Source organism: Mesocricetus auratus, unplaced genomic scaffold, assembly GCF_017639785.1.
Source record: "Mesocricetus auratus isolate SY011 unplaced genomic scaffold, BCM_Maur_2.0 Super-Scaffold_100007, whole genome shotgun sequence".
NCBI classification, from domain to species: Eukaryota; Metazoa; Chordata; class Mammalia; order Rodentia; family Cricetidae; genus Mesocricetus; species Mesocricetus auratus.
The window spans coordinates 98,515,969-98,525,507 of NW_024429191.1; the positions used below are offsets into that span (position 1 = coordinate 98,515,969).

At 43.2% G+C, this 9,539-nt stretch overlaps 1 pseudogene; it reads left to right on the forward strand.

The window, feature by feature from the left end:
• The first annotated feature begins 365 nt into the window (after positions 1 to 365).
• LOC101834623 lies at positions 366 to 8,471 on the forward strand (annotated as a pseudogene).
• Positions 8,472 to 9,539: the final 1,068 nt, after the last annotated feature.

The following is a 9,539-nucleotide window of genomic DNA, read 5'->3' on the forward strand; positions in this document are numbered from 1 at the left end:
TACAGCATCACCACAACCTCTGTCCATGTGCTTGTACTTAGAGTCTTTCTACCCTCGCTGTTCTCACTGTTACCTTGGCTTCTGATACGTTCTTGGTCTTGCTTTGTGTGCTCAGCATCACTTCAGTTAGTCCTTCTCTTTAGTTCTCCAATCTGAGAACCCTTAGCTACCGTCTGTGGCTTTTCACTCATGATATCTGGGGTCTTTTCTTACTCCTTGCACTGTTTTTCTTAACTCAGCTCCCAGTGGCCTTTGCTGAGGCCTTTTTTCCTCAATGTGCCTTGAATTTTCTAAGTAGTAGAAATACTGCCTGGGACAGGTAAAGCGTTGGCTTGGAGGGAAGAGAAGGCTGAGCAGAGGTAGACATGGTAGTGCTGGGGATGGCAAGAGTTCAAGGTAAAGGTGTGGGGTTTGAAGAGGAGGCTACACGGGATTTGGGTTGGGAAGAGTGGTATAGAGGCCAGAAGTGCTTTGGAAGGAATAGAGACTCCTAAGTAGGAACACCGGGCACCCATGGTATGTATGGTGGTGGGAGTACATTTGTGCAGGTCCAAACCAGTCACATTAAGAACAGCTGACACAGCTTATGCCACCAGGGCACAGCTTGCAACGTTCTCAGCTGGCAAGGAGCTCAGCTGGGATTCAATTGAAGCTGCTGATCCTGCTGAGCCTTGGTTGGTGGCCATTCCATATTCAGAGCTTGACTTCCATGAGCACAGTCATTCATGGATTCCTTTCCTATTCTGGGTATGGACTCCTGTCTCCCCTGAGCCGTCTTTACTCTGGGCTCTAAAGTGACATCTCCCTTCAAAGGATCCAGCTCCCCTTAATAGGATCAATACTTATTAAACCCCACTGCATGCCAGAGCTGCCTTCAACTCTCTCAGGGCTCACCATATTGTGTCTCTAAAACCCAACCCTCCAAAATTGCTGCCTCTAATGGGGGATCCAACCCAGAGTCATGTTATTGGGTTTGAACTTATGACCACTGGCCACGCTGGACACATGTTATGTCCTGAGCTGGCGGGAACAGCCATGCAATAGGTAGAGTGGTCTGTGTTTGGGTCCAGGGGAGAAGTTTATGCCTACTGTATCCTGCCAGTGCAACCCTGGATCCCACAGCAGTGTTCCCCATGTTCTGATTCATCTGTTTATTAAACATGCGGATTTTGGATTTGTAGTTTGTGGGGCTTGTAGGCCTGGTCGCACCAGCTGTTTACAATCTATCATCTGGCACAGCCTCCATGTGGCGCTTACTCTGGTTTGCTCTGAGAATAAGAATCTCAGCGTCCAAACTTTGAGCTTTCAGCTCAAAAGCAACTACATCCTCAGCATGCGTGTCCCCACAGTGACTGGGAATTTGCACATACTCTGTACTTAATTTGCTTTACAAAGTCAGTATTATAGTCTAGATAGCTTTCTTAGAAAGCTAATAGGAGCACAGTAAAACATTAGCCAGAATAACATAAATGAGGCTACTGCAGTCTCCTAGGGGGCTACCCAGGTCCTGAAGCCATTCAGTGAGTACTGACTCCCTGGTTTCAGAGTACTCTGCCTCATCCCAGTAGTACAGCCCAGAGAAAGGTCTCTTTTCATGAAAGTCTGTTATTCTCTTTGAACTCTGTCTTTTCCCAATAGATATATGGCAAAGGCCATGAGCAGATACTTGGAGACCTGAAAAATCTTACCAGCTAATAAACACATGATAAAAACTGTCTCACTAGTGATCAAAGAAATGCAAAGCAAAACAGTAAGGCCCTTGCATTCCTGAGCCCACAGAACCCTGGTATAGTCAGAGATGTGGTAGACATTATTTTCTGGGAAGAATCTTAGCTTTTTACCTGCTTACTCTCCCCTTGGTAAATCCTCTCAAAGATGTGGATAGGGTGTGAACAAAGGTTACATAAAATACACTCTCTTGCTTGGTACATTGCTAGGAAAAATGAGACACAATTTTAAGTGTTCCAGTTTGGAGCAATGATTACATAAGTCCCTTAGCACCTCTCAGAATAATTGTTGCTGTTAGTCCCAGCACTCAGGAGGCAGAGACAGGTGGATCTCAGTGAGTTCAAGGCCAGCCTGGTCTACAAAGTGAATTCCAGGACAGCCAGATCTCTGTTACACAGAGAAACCCTGTCTCAAAACAAACAGACAAACACGCAGACAAAATTTTTTTCTGACAGTCTGCTTTTCGCTGATATTTTTAAACCACTGATTCTTACAGGATAATTAATATAGTTAGATTAATAGCTGCAGTGTTTGTTACTGTTTCTGATGTTCTTGTTCTTTGCTCTTAACTTTTTTTTCTATTTTTTGTGGTTTTGAGCATTTTGTATTATATTTCCTCTTCATTCTTAGCATATCAATTGTATTTAATTTTTAAATTTTTGGTGATTGTTCTTCACAATCCATAAAGCATCATTCAATAAACTGTCAACCCCACAGGTAATGCAAAAAAACTTACAATAATGGAGCATCTCCACCTCTCCATTTCTTATTCCTGTATCACTGCTGTTATGCATTTGACTTAAATGTAGGTTTTCATATATAGGTCTGTGTATGTTTAGTGTATGCATAAGTAAACACACCATAGTTGTCATTACTTTAGACAAACATATCTGCTAGATAAATTAGTAGTAAAAAAGAGAACTGCAGATATAGCTCAGTGGCAGAGCACTCACCTTCCTGATTCAAGAATAAGAAATATGGAAATTTTAGCCAGATGTGGTGGTGCATGCTTTTAATCGCAGCACTCAAGAGACAGAGGCAGGTGGATCTCTGCGAGTTCAAGGTCAGCCTGGTATACATAGACATGGCTATGTAGAGAGTTTAAAAAAAAAAGGAAAGGAAGAAAAGTTTTTATTTATGTACTCTTTCTAGAATGCTTTCCCTTTGTAATTTTTCCCTTATTTTTCAGTATATTTTCCTTTCTCTCTGAAGAGCTTTTAACATGCAAAAGGGAAATCTTTTTTTTTTTTTTTTTTTTTGGTTTTACGAGACAGGGTTTCTCTGTATTATTTTGGAGTCTGTCGGTCCAGCCCGGCCTGGAACTCACAGAGATCCGCCTGCCTCTGCCTCCCGAGTGCTGGGAGTAAAGGCGTGCGCCACCACCACCCGGCTCAAAAGGGAAATCTTGCTTCGTCTCTGAAGGACAATATTACAGGTTGCAGAGTCCGGGTTGGCCATTTCTTCAAAGTTTATTTACTTATTATTTATTTATTTGGTTTTTTAAGACAGTGTTTTTCTTTGTATCTCTGACTGTCCTAGAACTCACTTTATAGACCAGGCTCATGTTAAACTCAGAGATCTGTCTGCCTGTGCTTCCTGAGTGCCAGAGATTAAAGGTGTGCATCACCACCACCTACCTTATTTACTTGTATTTATTATTAGTTATGTGTTTTTGTGTGAGTCTGTTTGCGTGGTTGCTTTCAGAGGCCAGAAGAGGGTGCTGGATTTCATGAAGCTGGAGTGGCAGGTGGTAGTGAGACAGCTGCTGGGAATTGAACTTGGGATCTCTGGAAGAGGAACAGATTTTCTTGACCACTAGGCCATCTCTCCAGCCCATGGCAATTTCCTTTTTAGTACTTTAAGCATTGCTCTATGTTCTGCAGGATCTCTGAGGTATGGGATGCAGGTCTTATCCTTGCTCCTCTGAAGAGCAGTTCTTTTCTTCTGGACTCTTTCATGGGTTTTTCTCTTTATCTTTTTTTTATAATTATTAAGTTTGAATATGGTAGGTCTAGGGTGACATCTTTGGAATTGTTTCAGTTTCTCTTGGTATTCAATCTTTGAGATTACAGAGATGGTAGTCTGATGTCTGGCACCGAGTCTCAGTCACTGTGACTTCAGACCTGTTCCTTTCCTTTTCATATTCATGTGTGACACCTTCTGCAGCTGCCTCACAGATCATGGGTATTTGGCCCATTAAAAAAAAAACTCAGTCTTTTTCCTTTTGCTTTTCAAATGTGGTGGTTTCTAATGTCACATACGTAAATTCAAGTATTCTTCCCTCAGTTATGTCTCACAGCCGAATGAAATCTTCATTTCCCTTCTGGTATTTTGATCTCAGTGTTTCATTTTGATTCTTTCTGAAATTTTCTATTATCCGCTTGCTTATATTGTTTCTGTTCCTGTAGTTCCTGCTCTGGTTGTTCCAAACTACCTGTCAAGACCAGTTCTGGCTCTGATGCAGTTTCAGTTTATTTGGTCTGTTTGCCTTTCTGTCTGCCTGATGATTTTCTGGTGAGAGACAAGAGTTGATAGTATCAGGCGAAGGAGCTTCAGCGAGTTCTTTTAAATAATAGGGTGGTAAAGTGGGAGCACTAAGCTTCTCATGTTTGTTAAATAGATGCTATTCTTTGACATTGATGGGAATAATGCAAGCTTCTATGTGAATCTTGGGAAGATCCGAGGGGAATTTTGTCTTTATAAGAATGGGAGGTTCTAAAGAGACTGGAGCACGGAGGGGAAAAGAGGGCAATATCTGTTCTAGATAGAACTTCAACACCCATTTAGAAGGACATCTAAAAACCTGTTAGGCTTGTTCTTCAGGCAGGAGTATGCCAGCTCAGAGCATCCTTGTGCATGATGCTCTGACTCAGATTCCCCAGCTGTGCAATTTGAGGGCAGTCAGATACTGTCAGGTCAGTCCACATGGAGACATCATGCCTGCAGGTCAGACTGGCAGGACTGCAGCTTGTAGCTGTCTGACTCAAGGAGAGAAGATGTTATTTGGTTTCTTCATCTGGCTAGGGAGACATTTGACTGCCACACCCCATTCAAAGATGCAGTTTAACTCACACTCAGGCCTGTGTAAAGATGTGTTGAGCCATCAGCTATGCCCAGAGTCTTTCATTATTTGTGGAGAGCAGGCTGTGGCGAGAACAAAGGTTTTTTTTAATTAAAGTGTGTTGCTTCTTTTTCACATTTACTTATGGTGAGGTTAGAGTTCATTGCATTTTCTAAAATGATGTACTTAGTGGTGTCCTGAGACAGATGTCTGTTTGGGTGGTAGCCAGAGTACAGCAGCAGAAAGGATGGAAGGAAGAAGAGTGCTTGGGTGGGGTAGGCCTGTGTGCCCCAAGCCTCTGCCTCAAAGGTGGGCTTGGATAACAACCCCAATGCACTTCCTGATTATACTCTCTGTGAGGTCAGGCATAGAGGAAGGGTGATGTGACACTATGCTCACTTTTCCCTCTGCATGAAACTAGGTGGAGACTTTTACTGTTGGAAGAACAAACTATTATGTAGCAATCTAGCAGATGCTACTGCAGAGGGACCAGCTTCAGAGTCTAGAATGCTGTTGGATACATAATGTTAATTGCTGAACAAGAGTGCTGACAAGAAATCCACAGATGAACCGGGCGTTGGTGGCGCACGCCTTTAATCTCAGCACTGGAGAGGCAGAGGCACGCGGATCTCTGTAAGTTCGAGGTCAGTCTGGTCTACAGAGCAAGTTCCGGGACAGCCTCTAAAACATTACAAAGAAACCCTGTCTCGGAAAAAAAAAAAGTCCACAGACGCTTTACTTTTGTGTCTGGGTCAGTGCCAGAAAAGTGTAGGGGAACCCACTCTGACTTCAATGATAAATAAGGCTTCATGGGGTGCAACTGCACACAGGACTTTCTCACTGAACTCTGATGCTTAGTTGGATAGCATTCCCTTGATCAGAAAGACTCCCTTTGAATGTTGAATTGAGATACACATGTGGTATAACCAATTCTGGGCTGGAATCTCTCTCTCATAGCTGTATTTTGAGAATAAGAATCTATGAGAAGTAATTACATGAGGCTATGAAGGTCAAACTTGAGCTGCAGTGGAGACCCCAAGGTTTTGGAGATGCCAGAACCATGAAACATCTGCCTAGGAGAGTTGCATACTGGAAGTGGAACCAGTCCAAGAGAGAGGTATATGTTGCAAGCAGCAAATTGGGAAGAACAGAGCCTTATAAACCTTTAGATACAGGACATAGAGCTATAATACTTGATGTTTTCCCTGCTGGGTTCTGGTCTAGCTTTGACCCAGTATTTCCTCACTATGATTCCACTTCTCCTTTTTGGAATGGTTATGTATATTCTGTGTCATTAAATATTGGGAATATGTAATTTGCTTTTTGACATTTTTACAGAGATTATAATTAAGAGATTCCCTCGAGTTTCAGAAAAGACTTTGGATTTTGGATGTTTAAACCTCATGTCGAGAGTGTAAAAGATAATGGGAACTTTTGAAGTGATATATTATGCATTTTACATTATGATATGGATATGAGTCTGTGTAGGTAAGGGAATGGAATGTTGTGATTTGGATGAGAAATGTTCCTCATAATCTCAGACATTTGTACACTTTTTCTTCTGTTGGTGGTGCTATCTAGGGAGGTTTAGATAGTGTAACTTTGCTGAAGGAAGTATGGTACTAGAAGCAGGTTTTGAGATTAAAAGCCCAGTACTGCTTCCTCCCTCTCTGTCTCTCTCTCTGTCTCTCTCTCTGTCTCTGTCTCTCTGTCTCTGTCTCTCTGTCTCTCTCTCACACTCTCTCTGTGGGTGTGCTTTGTGCTTGTGGTTGAGATGCAAACTCTCAGCTACTTACTCCTTTTGCTATGCCTCTATAACATTATTGACTCTTGTCTCTCTGGAATCATAATCTCAAATAAACCCTTCCTTCTCTAAGTTGCCTTGGTCATGGTATCTTATCATAGCACCAGAAAAATACAGTCTGTCTTTGCTTCCTGGGTAGACCATAATCGTCTCAGCCCCCTTTCTGGGCCCTACTGTCTGGAAGTGTCTTCACTATTGACCGATAGGTATCTGTTTTTACCACCGCCCCCCCAGCTGCCTTCAGTCTTGGACATTTCTCATTTACTAGGATACTGCTGTCACAGCACTTAGCCCCATCTCCATGGCATGTTATTGACAAAACAAAGTCTATAGAGTGACTCATGCTTGACAACTTACTGGTGCTCTCCTCATCCAGACACCCTTACAAAATAGGAAATACTTGTGATACTCTGCAAGCTAAAGCAATGGATTTCTAGTGGTGAGGTAGCAGATGGCAAGGGAGAGATTCCAGAATGAGGGTCGTTTTTCACTTCCTTGTCTTTCCTTCTGCCATCCTTCTACTTCTTGCTCTAGAGGCTGTTTATCTGCCTTTCCAGTCTGTTTACAGACACCGTGAGGGAGGAGAAATCCCTGGCTACTGTTCTCACCTTCTCTGCCCTGGATCATGCTTCTAGCTGATGTGCTGGAGAAAGAAAGTCATTATGCAGAGGTACTAGCCCTTGAAGTCCTCTGTTCTCCTTGGTGGGAGGCTCAAGGGCTGCAACTTGGGTGCTTTTTGGAGGTAACCTGATATTGCCTTCTGTATTTTGAGTAGTCAGCTGCAAGGGTGCACATTGTTGTTTGACAAATAACACAAATAGAAATGCTGAAAGAGGTCTGTGTCTCTGAAGTATCTCAATCCTCATTTTACTTCATCAAATATATTGTGGAATAGGAGAGGTTAATGTTCTCCCCTCTCCCCCTTAGAGAGGTTATTTTCTATCTTCGAAGGCCTTTTGCTTTTGCTGTTATTCTAAATATTTTAAGAGCAATCTGATAAGTGTCCCACAAAACCTCTGTGCACTAATGGGTGGACTCCAAGGAGGTTCAGAGTGGGTGGGGAGGTGACCCTGGCTTTAAGAACCATGCTTGGTATCTGATGCCTATGGAGAAGATGACTTCTCCCACCTAGGGGTTGATGAAGATGGTTATGAAGAAGAGGAGGATGAGAACAGCAAGCAGTTGGAAGATGACAATTCAGAGACTGAAAAACCTGAGGCTGATGACCCAAAGGATAATACAGAAACAGAGAAGTGGTATCCCCAAGAATTAGTGGCCTCCTTTGCTGAAAGGGTCTGAAACATGTTACCTGATGAAATCAAGATCCCATCATAACCACCTGGCAGATGTTCAAATCACTTACAAGACAAAATCCTGAAGCTTTGTGAGTGGAAGATAAAGGAGGGAATGGATATGAACTATATCATCCAAAGGAAGAAGGAGTTCCAGAACCCCAGCATCTATGAGAAACTGATCCAGTTCTGTGCACCAACTAGCCAAAGGATATGTTTGGTCCCCATGGATGGTCTGAAGACTCCTACTATGAGGAGCTAGCCAAGGCCAAGAAGACTGAAGTGGACAAATTGGAAAACGCCAACAAGGAGCGAACCAAAATTGAGTCTGTAACAGGCACCAAGAAAGGTACCACAACCAATGCCATGGCTACCACCACCACTACTGCTAGCACAACTGTTGCAGATGCCCCAAAGAGAAAGAGCAAGTGGGACTCTGCCATTCCAGTGACCACAATAGCACAGCCACCATCCTCACTACCACAGTCATGTGGCCAGCAGTGGTCACTGTCACCACCAGTGCCAGAGACTCCAAGACCACCGTCATTTCTGTTGTGGCACCATTGTGAAGAAGGCCAAGCAGTGACCAGAGGACACCCCCAGGACTTGACAGGACATTGCAACCTAGTGACTGCTCCCCATGTGCTTTCCAGAAGGGGACTTTGTGATATTCTAGCCAGAAGGACATTGCAGCAGAGGTAATCGGGTGCGATGGACACTGATTAAAAGTCCTATGTTCTTAGGTCCTGGCATGTCAGATACACTGGCCTCTCCTATGCTGTGTTCAGGGGAACATGAAATGCAAGTGCCCCCTCCAAAAAAAAAACCAAAATAAAACAAAACAAAAACAAACTTTTTCAGGTCAGGACCAGAAAAACCTCTGTGTTAAAGTCTCCCTTAAATTTGTGACAATTAAGACAGTGGCTTTGCCAAACTAGGCCCTCTGCATGTGGGAGACAGTTGCGTAGCTTTGCCTGTCTGAGAGACCCCTGGCAGTAGGACCAGGATCTATCATTGATGTATGAGCCGACGTTTTGGAACCCACTCCCTATGGTGGGATGCCATGCTTAGCTTTAATGCAGGTGGAGAGGGGGGCTTGATCCTGCCTTAGCTTGATGGGTCAGGCTTTGTTGACTCTCCATGGGAGCCCTTACTCTTTGGGTGGGCTGGAGGGGGGAAGCAAGGGAGGACAGGAGGAGGGGTGGGAGGGAGAGCTGTGGCTGCAATGTAAAATGAAAAATTTTTAAAAAGATATAAAATCAAATTTTAAAAATTTCAGAAACATGAATTCTTACATTGTTATTTAAAATTACATGCAAAAAGGATGCTGTATTGTTTATAAGGAACAGAGCTGGGAGAGGCTGTGCAAACTAGGAGTATGAAAAAACTGTGCTACATCAAACCAACCAAAGTTTCTGTTTCCAAGTAGAAGTATGTCACAGTAGAGACTATGCAAGTTGTGACGTTCAGGAAAAGTTGTTTTTGTGTTTCTCCTCACAGATGTTATGCTGCTATTCCTTCTGGAAGAAAAAAAAGTGGTGTCCTCAAGTACATTCCCAGGCAATGGCTCTTCGCTGCTTCTGTCCACTTCTCCATGATTTAGTTGCTGGGGCTTTGCTTTGTCTTTTAGTCAATCCTGAGACTGCTAACTTTT